A 12,922-nucleotide genomic window follows, 5' to 3' on the forward strand; every position below is an offset into this window, starting at 1 on the left:
TGAGTAGTACTGACTCAATTGTGATAGTTTTTCTAGTCTTGGCCGTTAAAAAGGCCTTTCGGTTAATTTCACCAGGTTGGTAGTGACTCCTATTTTCTCTTTGTTATATACTTTTAACAAACTATTAGTATTGAGGTAAAAGCGTGGAATCACGTTGCGACATTGTATTGTGCGGCGCATAAAGCCAAAGGCCATCAGTTTATCGCACTCGTATCAGACTTCGGTGGTGATAGTCAATGCATTTTCTGCTCCTGTGATAATCAACGATTGGTCATAGACTATCGGCTACATGCCCGATTACAAAAAAGTTTCATCATGTCCTCATGCTTATAACGGTTCTTCTTATGTCATTCGTTGAATGTGTCATTTCATTATTTTTATCTGTAAGCTCTGTTGATTTTATCGATTGATAAACGTCATTTTTGCCTTGAAGTTTTAATTTGTGCTAGTTAAATATGCACAGAAATCAGCGTTGTTTGAAGATTACCAATCACGAAGTATTTTGAACAAAACTTATCTCTTATTTACGAGTAGAAATCTGTGTTATCGACTAAAATGACATGCAAAATTTTTAGCTCTCTGCGAGTAGTCTTTAGGAGCGCACTTCGTTTCGACGCTTTACTTGCTCAGTATGTTCCTGAGCAACCCGGCTCCGAAATCGTCGGTCCCCAACCCGGCTTCGAAATCGTCGGTCCCAAACCCGGCTTCGAAATCGTCGGTCCCCAACCCGGCTTCGAAATCGCCGGTCTGGATTGTAGGGGCACTCCCTCCTTATAGTCCGTTATGCACCGGCGACCTAATGCTTTGGTGTCATCGTTTGCTTCACTTTTGCTGTTGTTCGTCTTCTTCATCAATTTCAGCTGAAACGTGTACGCAACATCTTTGCTGACAGTTTCGTCGCGTCTTCCACTTGAGACAATCAACTGTTATTAGGCATTTCAAAGTTATCTTCGCGAATATTTCTTAGTACCTTACGTATTCTAGAATATTTCAATATTATTCGCAGCTGCGATGAACAATACGTTACTGAAGCATTTGTAACATTTTCTTACTGAATTTATTTGTTGCCGCATCGTTTATTTAGATTTTTTTTTATATTTTCCTCTAAATCATGTACTGTATGTTTAGCATATTTTATGAGCTATTCATCCTAAATGGAAATAAATTTCCCGTTGATTTTCAAGGCGTGCATCTATTACTCTGTTGGTGGATTTACGATGATGCTATAATTTTACAAGGATCTGTCTCTAAGTGCTCGGTATACTCTGGAGACGGCTCTCGTCTCTAGAGTACTCTAGAGTGTACTCTCAATTAAGAGTACTCTAGAGTGTACTCTTTGAAAGTACTCTTAGAGAGTACGCTCAATTAAGAGTACTCTAGAGTGTACTTGGTCCGAGGTCGTGCTCAGCGCTGGCGCATGCAGGCTGCGCGCTTCCGACGGCGTTGCGTCATGCTTCAAGTGTCCTTTCCTGTTACTCAGTATATTTAGGGGGTCTCGTATGCTGTGCTATATTTTCTTAGCATGCTTTAGGACCTGTACTGAAGCTCATCGCTTAGTTTTGCTTTAATATATTTATATTGTGTTTTCTGTGCATTATGTATTAGCTTTTGTTTTTAGCACAATTTAGCGTACGAAAATAATAACTTTTCCTGAAATGTGAATTATTACAGATAATTATAAGTGGCTTCAGATTGACTTTTCACTTGTTTGAATGGATTGTTGACTTATATAATTTAGAATATTTTATTTTACGGTAAAATGGAATTACTTTTATTTTGTTACGTTAAAGCAATGATCGTTATCTGGCCAAGATTTTGTTAGTAGGGCGACCTGATGCTCCAAGAAGTTCCGCGTTTGAGGTTCAATTCGTCCGATTGTTGACTATGGTTTTATATTTATGTACTTTGACTAAGTATTTTCGGTTTGTCGTTTTTATGGTTTTTGAGATACCACTTAGTCTTCAGAAACCTATTTGCATTTTTTACTGTCTGTTGATACGCCCTCAACATAATCTTGGAGCCTAGAAGTTGCTGAATCATCGTTGTGTGGGTTACATACATTTTATCATGTAGGCAGGTCTGGAGACGAACGTGCACGTACAAAGCGCATCAAACGTCAGACGGTATTATTATCTGCAAAGCATATGCACATCTAATTTATTTCTTGTCATGAACTCATTTTGAAGAATTAGTTAGCACAGCTCATTGAAGATATGCGTGGCAGGCATTTCTGATTTCAGGAATGCCTGAGGTGTTGCTGCTGTGTCCTTGAGAGCGAGCGGCCAACGCCACATTGCAGAACCTGTTCAAGAAGCCTCGATGCAAACCATCGGCCTTCTTTCTGCCAGCCTGCGTCACCTAACGCCCATTAAATTCCAAAGAGACTGACAAAGAAAGCTGCCAAGACAACAAGAATTGAAAGACCTCAGTGTGCAAAGGCTTCAAAAACAACATCTAGCGCAGCATCAGTTCGAATCATATCACGGAGTATGTAGGCCTGTAATGAAAAATAGTCGGCTTCAAATAATGTTATGTTACCACACTAGTTCATCACTTACTAGTGCACTGCGACAGGGTCTACCTTTATTCACCAGTGATCGCTTTTATCATCTCTGCTATGGGCTTAGTTAGGGCTATGGCCGTTGTTCCTTTCCGACGGCTTTGGAATGCCGCTTCCAAGTCCGTGTCCTTTTTTTTCCCTGTACTGAGTTGACTCATTCCGGCGCCTAGGTTCGTTGAAAAAAAGTCAAACGTTTCCGTGAATGTTTCTTATGTGTACTCTCATTCTTTGTAAGTAGATCATGGACTGTATAGTATAAGGGCGTATATTTCTGTAAAACATCACCCAAATTTCTCATTTTCCGGCGAATTATTGTTTTTATAAACCCATTTCTCACGTTACGCGGGGCTTTTGTCAGATGTAATTACGTAACCATCTGATTTTAGTATACAAAGAGTACAAATTTTTTTCTGCCGTTCGTTTTTAGTTGCTGCGCAGCCGATTTTTCGTTCGTACTTTTGTAACGAGACCTTATATATTATTTTTATGCTACAGAAGCACGTCATTTTGAAAGTATTGCCTAACGCACTTGTTGAATTGCAGCGTGGCATGGCTTATCGATCGTATGAGCTTGGGGCTTTACCCAACCGTCCATGCGGGATGGCAGCTACTGACAACCTCCGCTCACCATGTGGCTTACGCGTGAAGCTGCTGCCTTCGTCGTCATACGGATTTCCTTGTGTCGACGCGAATATTCTTTCCCTCTTGCTCACGACACCGACTGTTGATTACAAACGTACTAGCAATTATCATATCCTTCAGTTGATAACAAGCTGCTTCAGATACACACTTGGTCCTTGTCAATAGATGACTCATGATTAAAGTCTACGCTGATTATATGTTAACTATTGCATGTAAATGATGTGTTACACTAACGTGTTTACCGCTGTTTGATTAATCTATAGACTGGTATTACCGGGATTTTTTTGGCATGAATCGTGATTTGTTAGGGAGTTTGAGCATGCGCATGACGTCATATCAGTTCTCCGTAAAATAGCAGGTGTAGAGACTTGGATGGGAATACTCCGAGGCAGTTGCTTTCCTGCGCTGGTGAAGTGAGCATGTGCGACGCTGCCTCTTACGTTCATTTGTTAGCTCAGCTGTACCATCCAATGACACTCTTGTACTTTATTTTTACATATTTTCTTCAACGTGGTGCAGAATGTTACGATGCAGTGTAAAGGAATAGGAACGTTTATATATGATGAGTGCAACTGTGTTGGTGTAAGCGCAAAGCTTGAGAAGTAGTGGGAGTCCCCCACAAAACCCCTATTATATAGCTGACTCTTCTCCTCCTAGCCTTCATTATATTGCTGATGCAGCATACTTCCTATTGCCGTTCTCGTTTCTTCACTTCTCTTACGTCTTTCAAATGTGCTGCGGTTTCAGGAGATTACCTATATCTGTGATTTTTGTGGTGATTCTAAAATGAATATTTAAATTCATCTAAGATTGTGAAATTGCAGCAACTGTCCAACCAAATTTGACGTTAGCTTTTACATCAACAACTTTCGAATTGTATCTGACATGAGGCAAAGGAAGTAAAATGAATTTGGGTATTGAATATTTCTTTTGTTAATTTTGTGTGGATCTATATAGTGCAATTTTTCTTTATTGTTAAATAAATAACTATTATTTCGAAACTTACTTCTGAAGTTGATAATGTATTACTTGAATATTTCATGACATAGCTTAGCTACCTTGGGAGATTTTCATAAACACATGCTGCTGATTTATTAGTCACAATTCAATCTATTTTGTGATATTTATTCTGCCTCTTTGATCATTGGTATGTCAAAAATGCAGAAGAAATGAAGTTAAAAGTTGAAGAATAAGTAGAACTTTTTAATAAAAGTAATCTTGTGTGAACAAAGCTAGCAATCACAGCATTTATCAATCCATGTGCTCACAGCTCACTTCATGTACATGTTAGGTTTTCATTTACTTTGCTCTCATATGTGAGGCATTTGTGCAATCCTGAAGCCATTAATGGGTGAGCTTAGATCAAGCTGGACATTAAAGGTTCATACATCTCTCTGTGTATCAGTTCTATGAACAAGATACAAAGACATGAAGAAAAAGTATTAAAAGATTTAATGTTAATGCATCATTCCCATTAATGCTTAGTATCAACCATGGTTCTCATTTGATTTATTGGGTTAATAATCTCTGTTCCTATAGCAAGTATATATAGAAGAAGCAACTTAAACAGAAGATAGTGCTAATCTTGGATAGTTTTGTGGCTCAATCTTGAACAAATATACTCTTTCTATAGGCTTGTCTAAGAATTTGGAACCTGTTCTTCCTACATCTTACTCATTTCTGAATGTTTTTATCTTGTTGCTTGGTTTTTGATTCAAAACCAAGCTCCTCGGGAATGAAATTTAATTTATATATTATTATGTATCAATGCAAAATTACTGTTTGAAATCATTACATTACATAAGTCTTCATCAAATTTCATTTTATCTACGGTATGTACTATCTTGAAATTCTCTTGGACTCAGTGCAGGCTTACAGTTGAGCCTAAATTATTTTAGCTTAATGTAGTTTGTTTACAAATCATTTTTGTTTTTTTCCTTGTAGGGGAGGAGAGAATATCTTCATGTGTAAAATTAAGTAAAATGAGTGTACCATACAGAATATCGTTCAGGAAAAAACTTTTTTTTCCTCTTTGTCGCAAAGATGCCATAAAGACTACAGCCTTTATCCACACACAGTGCTTGAGTATAAATGATAACAATTTCCCAGCTAAGCACAATCATTTGTCTAAAATTTCATCCTTGTTAAGAGTCCAACTGTTATGTGACTGCTACATAATTGCATGTCGTGCATTACAAGCATACAATCATTGTGTACTTTTAACTTGCGTTTCTGTGTCTGAAACTGTACAAACTTGTAATTATCTTGCAATTGTTTCGATTATTCCTAGAGCCTGACGCGTCCTTCTCAAACCTGTTCGCATTGCATATTTTCTATTCGCATTGCAGGCATCAAGTCATTAATCTCACATAGACGCTCTTTTCTCTATGTGTACATTTTCTTGGAACTTAGATTTTCTTATTACAAAGCGAATCTTCAATTAAAAATTAAAGTAATTAAATTATAATTATCATTGAAATTGAAGTGATAACATGCGTGCCTTTTTTTGTGCAGATTTCGATGCTAAGTTGAAAGCCTTTCTAGGAAGTTACTATCTTGGCAGAAATAAAGTGTCAAAGAATGCACTGTTTGCGGATGTAATTATAAAAAATAGTGATTTACAATTACATTTAAAGTTTCTTTATGAGTGCCAGTTCAATTACAGTGATTATTGAGGTGTTTGAGGCCGTGCCTCTAGTGCTGTGAATAAGTGTATCTTTTAGGCAGTGTTTGAATTCTACATCAACCGGTTTACCAGAATCGTCAAACTGCTGCTCATCTCGTCTGTCCGTCGTCAACTCAAGAACACTTCTTTTTCTGTGAGTATAATGCCTTGAAATACCGGTCGGGTTGCTGACTTAGCAAATTATATGAGCTATGTCGCTACTCTTATTCAGAGTTGTCAATGTCTGGTTGCAAGTTCGTATTTTCTGAAGATCATGTGATAATTTTTGAATTCGTTTAAATATCAATGTTTTTATAAGTTGTAGCTAGTAGTTGATTAAAGTTTCCGCTTGTTATTAATTGCGGTGTGTGCGGCCTAGCGAGATGCAGCCTGTGTACGCGTCATGAATATGAACGAAAAACTGGCAGCTACTTTGTGTGTATAATTCTGACAAAATTACTCAGTTCAACATTGAGACGAAATTCGAGTCGACTGATATTAAGAATTTCTATTGATCCAGTGCGTATTTTGAGCGATTGATTGCTTAGTGTAGCAATTCGATTATGGATATACGATTCGTTACAATTCTTTGCAGCGTTCTGTGATGAAGAGTTTTTTTTTTCAATTCAAACTCGTGACCAGTTTTTTTGCGCTAAAGTTGACTTGATCAAATGTCACGAAAGCAAGTTCAAATTTTTATTTTTGAAATGACAATGAATGCACTGTGAGACATCAAAAATGACAATGAGTGCACGCTCGTAAATAGGATAAGTTCGGTCATTTTTGCATTTTATTTCTTAATGATATTTCTTAATAATTATTTCATTTATCGCGACGAGCAGGTTCGTGAGCGTGATCTTTTATATTGCCAAAGAAATTGTGAGTAGTTTTACAAGGTAAATCGAGGATTTGTTGGCAAATCGAGGGTAGGTCTTGGATATCTCTTGGCCGCTCTTGCCTTACCTCTTGAGGTGCCAAGGTTCTGTGTGCGTGTGCCAAGTCGTGGTGGCTTGCGTTCAATTAAATTATAATTATCATTGAAATTTAAGTGATAACATGCGTGCCTTTTTTTGTGCAGATTTCGATGCTAAGTTGAAAGCCTTTCTAGGAAGTTACTATCTTGGCAGAAATAAAGTGTCAAAGAATGCACTGTTTGCGGATGTAATTATAAAAAATAGTGATTTACAATTACATTTAAAGTTTCTTTATGAGTGCCAGTTCAATTACAGTGATTATTGAGGTGTTTGAGGCCGTGCCTCTAGTGCTGTGAATAAGTGTATCTTTTAGGCAGTGTTTGAATTCTACATCAACCGGTTTACCAGAATCGTCAAACTGCTGCTCATCTCGTCTGTCCGTCGTCAACTCAAGAACACTTCTTTTTCTGTGAGTACTAGCGCTTTGAAATACAGGTCGGGTTGCTGACTTAGCAAATTATATGAGCTATGTCGCTACTCTTATTCAGAGTTGTCAATGTCTGGTTGCAAGTTCGTATTTTCTGAAGATCATGTGATAATTTTTGAATTCGTTTAAATATCAATGTTTTTATAAGTTGTAGCTAGTAGTTGATTAAAGTTTCCGCTTGTTATTAATTGCGGTGTGTGCGGCCTAGCGAGATGCAGCCTGTGTACGCGTCATGAATATGAACGAAAAACTGGCAGCTACTTTGTGTGTATAATTCTGACAAAATTACTCAGTTCAACATTGAGACGAAATTCGAGTCGACTGATATTAAGAATTTCTATTGATCCAGTGCGTATTTTGAGCGATTGATTGCTTAGTGTAGCAATTCGATTATGGATATACGATTCGTTACAATTCTTTGCAGCGTTCTGTGATGAAGAGTTTTTTTTTTCAATTCAAACTCGTGACCAGTTTTTTTGCGCTAAAGTTGACTTGATCAAATGTCACGAAAGCAAGTTCAAATTTTTATTTTTGAAATGACAATGAATGCACTGTGAGACATCAAAAATGACAATGAGTGCACGCTCGTAAATAGGATAAGTTCGGTCATTTTTGCATTTTATTTCTTAATGATATTTCTTAATAATTATTTCATTTATCGCGACGAGCAGGTTCGTGAGCGTGATCTTTTATATTGCCAAAGAAATTGTGAGTAGTTTTACAAGGTAAATCGAGGATTTGTTGGCAAATCGAGGGTAGGTCTTGGATATCTCTTGGCCGCTCTTGCCTTACCTCTTGAGGTGCCAAGGTTCTGTGTGCGTGTGCCAAGTCGTGGTGGCTTGCGAGCTTTTGTGCAAGGCTCCTCTAATTAACCTGCTGCTCACGTGCCTCCATTATGCGCTTCTCTCAAACACTGAGACTTTGCCGCTTGAAATTCTCTTATGATTTTTCCAAGTGGGCCTCCTGCTTCATCAAGGTCATGTGTAATTCTGTCTCAACATTAGTGAAAATTTTTCTATGTCAGGGCTATTAAATCAATGCAAGCGTATACTAAATTTTTTGCGCGTGCGAGATTTTTTAATATTGTTGTTAGCCGAAATTAAAGCCTCTCCAAATAGAACAGCGCGTCACGCGGTGGAATTAACCTCGTCTTTGACTGCGCTCTGCATTGTTGAAACTTGAACGACCTGCCATGATAAGTGTGATGCTTCTCCAGACTAAGCCTAATTGGTTGGCATTTCCAATTACCTTATTGGAGGTATGCCAAGTGCTAAGCTTGTTTTGCTTTTAAAATTTTCACCATGTTACTCTTTTGCAAGGTTTGCCTACAAATTTACTTTATGCAGGCTCAATTGTGTGAAATTTGTCGAGTATAATAAATTGCAACAAACTTGGCCGCTCTTGTCAGTTTGAAAGACAATAATTCGTCAAGCGAACTGTTGAGCGTTTGTTGCGTAGGTGAGGATTTAAATTTCTGTTGTGAATTTGACCATAGTTATATAGTTATCACGTGGTCTTGCTTTGATATCTCTAATTCGTACTTCTTCAGCGAACAATTTGTCGAGTCATACCTTGATAAAGTATGCTGCTTATCATGGCCAAATGCTGCTGTGGTAGGAAATTACTTATCTCCAGAATCATCCAATCTATGATTTGAGAGGCAAAATTTGTCTCCAATATATTCTTCTATTCCTCATGAAAGTACATTTATTATATTTACATAGGTACTCATGAGCCGATAGTTCATGCGCAGTATTGGTATGATTATTTTATTTTTATTTTTGTTACGTGCATAACTATTCACCAACGCTGACCAACGCAATACGCAGCCATGATTACGCGCAATTGGTTTCTTGTAGTCTCGACAAGCGCCTCTGAACGAGCTGCGTTTGCTGCTGATTCAAGAGGTGGTCGAGTCTGAGCCTGGCGACGTAGAATGCTATTGCGCGCCTTATCGATTGCTCTACTTTCTCAAATAGTATCCCTCTTTGTTCATTTCATACATATCAATAGCGAATCAAGTATGATGAATATCCATTTTTACTGTGCGAGGGGTATTGGCTAGTTTTGAAAGAGGATGTGTTGAATAACGTATTAATTTATATAAAAGCTGATACTTACATACGTGCTTTAGTCTACTTTAATGGTCATTTCCTACAAAAAAAAAATCGTTTCTAAACTTGAGGTTCTCGGGGACGAGCGCCTGTCTTGTAATATCTTGCCGTATTACCCATTTTTTACATTTTTATGAATGAATTTCATCATGAAACAATATTCTGTTTTACCCGCTCTTCTCGATCACGTGCTGCTCTAGATCTAGAACTATAGTGGCGGCGTCGCGTTCATAAGAGGCGCTCTTGTTGGAAACTGTGTCAACCTCGATGATATTACTGAATGCGTGTTTTGACCAATTCTTAGTAGCACGCTGCACGATTCACTTGACTGCGAAAGGGTTTTAAAATCTTAGCGGCGTGACAGTTATATTTATACATAATTTATAAGTTTAAAGTAATGGAGATAAGTAGAAAACTGTCGTGGGCATGAATTTGAGATGTTTCTATATTATATAGAAATACAGAAGCTCAGTTAAACCCTCCTCCTAGAAATTTCATACAGTTAACTGTGTGAATTTAATTTCTCATTTCTGTTTGTTTTGAATTATTCACTTCTCATTTAGGAGCATCGTATTGCTTGACCGCTGGGTCTCGATGCTCACTGTCAAATGACTTCTTATTGCGTGATATAGCTGCTAAAAAAGACCCAAATTAATTGCGAATGTGCGACGCGCGCCTGGTGAACGCCTTGTTCTTCTATTCCTTGTTTGAGATTATACTGCTTGTCTTCTTGGCCGTATAACTGCGTGTCGTATGACTGTATTTCTCTCATGCGTCAATGTTTTTTTCCTGAAAATGACATGAAAAAAAATTGGGCAGGTCTATGACAGTTTTCTGATTCGATGAAAACTTTGCTGTCTCATAGGGATTGAGATATGTCCTTTATAGTCACTGAAATTTATATATTGCCTAGTGAATACCGTACCGTGAATTTGAAGAATTTCGTGTTTAGAAAACGAGCGAATTTTTTTAGTTGCAATCATTTAGATCCCACGAATTTCGTTTGTATCCCGAATAATCACTGGACGATCATATTCACAAAAATTAATGATTATATTAAAAAGAGTAGAAAATACTTGTTTTACAAGGACGAGCAATGTCTGCGCCATATATATATACCTGCTGAATTTAAAGCTTGAAACGATTTTTTGCCGCATTTTTTCCTCATAGTAAATTGTTTATGGTAGACATGGCCTGCATCCTTCATTGTTGTACATACCAGTTATGCATATTTTACTGCATTCTTGTTGCGTTTTTCAATGCAGTAAACATATTGTTAGAAATATAACTCTCGATTTACATTCATTTAAATTTTTGTGACATAATTAATGATATTTTTGTTTCTTTGTCGTCTGACACATTAGCCGTCATCAATGCGTTTCGTATTAAATGGTCAATTAAATGTACCTTTTCAGTAGTGTAACGGTTACAATTGTGCACCAGTGTAAAAAATTTGGATTATTGTTTGTCATGAAGGGTTATTGATCGAGTACCGTACCGTCACAAACAAAAAGTCGCGCGTCTGAAGTGATCGCAGGTGTGCATGTTGGCACGAACTTGCACACCTGATGCATTCAATCTTTTCAATACTGGTCAAATGTTTTTCTCTTCCCTCAAAAACTGTATGTTGTCATGTTTTTATCGACAGTATTCATCTGCGGTACTTCTGCCCGAATAACATTTAAAATTGAAAATGAAGTCTAGACGGTTAGAAACTTTTATTAAAGGCATATGACATTTTTTAGAGTCGTGCAAGTAACTCGAGACCATCTTTGTTCTATTTGAAATGTTTTCGAATTTTTAAAGTGCATTGATAGACTGAACGTTGCCGCGATCTTGTCCATAATTATTGTTCTACTGCGGCATGATTCATTCATTGAAGGCGAGTTTATGCCTCACATTGTTTATTCATCTTGCAAGACAATAACACTCATTTTGCTAAAATATTTGTGTCCTTCTTTAGTATGGTATAATATTAGTTTCTTTATCATTTCACTTAATCTATTTGTTCACTTGAATGTGAACAAATTTAATTTATACTCGTTTTGATTTTCCTTACCTATAGTTTATCCTGCTAAAAGTTCTTTTTTATCTCGTATTTATGACGAATTCTTTGAACAATTTTCAAATTTTATGCCCATAAACTGTAAGCGTTCACGTTGCTGTTATCGCTGTGCTTCAACCTGATTAGGTAATTGTTGAGCTTCTAAGGTTACGATCTGCGCAGCAAAACATTTGCCGGACATGCTAACGATGGCCAAATTTTAAAAATAAGCCACCAGCATTCAGCTGGAACATGTTGTTTCTTAACGGTATTTTTTTTGTGTCTGGATGTAGCTATTATATAATTTCTTTGTTGTTAAAACGGTGTATGGGAATGTTGATCTGGCTACGAGTATGTTATGTTGCCGGAATTGTCATGCCATTGGTTTTTTAGCCTTGCATCCTGTAGTTTGTATTGTGTATATATGCATGGCTGCGTAACTGAGCTGTGTAGCTCCCATGCTGCCGGGATGCGGCAGTGGAGTGTGCTTTTTTCCCTGCGTCCGTGTGTGGCGTTCGTTGACGTTATGTCTATCGATTTAACTTGGTATGTTCGTCTGTACTTGTTTGTTGAAAAACTAGCGAGTATTTCTGAATTTCATTTCTCTCCCAATTGCGCAACCTACTAGCATTGGGCTTAAATAATGACATATATTTTATGTTGTACCTCACACTCGATACTAACATTTTAATCGCGTGTCCTTGGAATCAAATTTTCATCGTTTCGTATTTGTGCCCGCTGTGTACTTGCACCTGTTGATTTGGTTCAACGGAGACCTAGTTATGATTTGTGAGTCTGCTGTGACCTTTGTCGCACAACTTTGTGCAAGGTTCTCCCAGCCTCCGATCAGTTGGGGTTCGATTTTTTTTAGAAAATTTAAAATGCAACAGAGCTCGCAATTGCACGCGATTCTATTGACTGATAGTATTTTTGCGCATAAACACCAATGAAAGGTTAAGGATTCATCATATCGAACGGATATTAGTTTACGGTTAAGAGTGGGTGTACGTGACGTACGCCTGGTTAGGATTAAATTCTAGTGGCTGCGTATAACTATCCCTGGCTGATGAATTTCGATTGCTTGGCGTCGTTCGATGAGGCAATGATCCCTGGTAGAGCGCAGCTGTTTGGTGTCGCATTCAGGGGATGCCGCTGCCTGATAGGTTACGTCGGACGTTGCCCCGACGCTCTTCTTTCTACCCCGATCTTCATCCCAGCCTTGCTTAGGTAGTCTCTACATGGAGAACGTGCAATTTTTTACAAGCTCGCTTCTTTCCTCATCATTGAAGTGGGTTGCTCCAACACGTCACGTTCAGAATCTGTCGGGAGCTTCGGTCGATCGTATTTAGCAGCTTGTGTTGAGAAATGCTCAGTGATCGTGCAGCGCTGCTGCTTTTAATTTGTTTGCTAATCGCGAGATGCATCTCGCTCCTGAATATATTAGATGAGTGACAGTAACGTTTCGTATGTGCATGAGTGAAAAAAATGTCTTCATC

The 12,922-nt window shown here is 37.9% G+C and overlaps 1 protein-coding gene across 2 annotated transcripts in view; it reads left to right on the forward strand.

The window, feature by feature from the left end:
- LOC108679308 (zinc finger A20 and AN1 domain-containing stress-associated protein 9) overlaps positions 1-12,922 on the forward strand; it is a 44,963-nt gene that overhangs the window by 9,475 nt on the left and 22,566 nt on the right. Inside the window, exon 2 of one of the 2 annotated variants that reach the window (XM_018167906.2) lies at positions 5,717-6,021. The gene's annotated coding sequence lies outside the window, so the exon portion shown is untranslated. Of the gene's footprint in view, positions 1-5,716; positions 6,022-6,943; positions 7,251-12,922 lie in introns of those variants that run through there. The other variant, XM_018167905.1, reaches the window with a different exon arrangement.

This window comes from Hyalella azteca, unplaced genomic scaffold, assembly GCF_000764305.2.
Source record: "Hyalella azteca isolate HAZT.00-mixed unplaced genomic scaffold, Hazt_2.0.2 contig2815, whole genome shotgun sequence".
NCBI classification, from domain to species: domain Eukaryota; kingdom Metazoa; phylum Arthropoda; class Malacostraca; order Amphipoda; family Hyalellidae; genus Hyalella; species Hyalella azteca.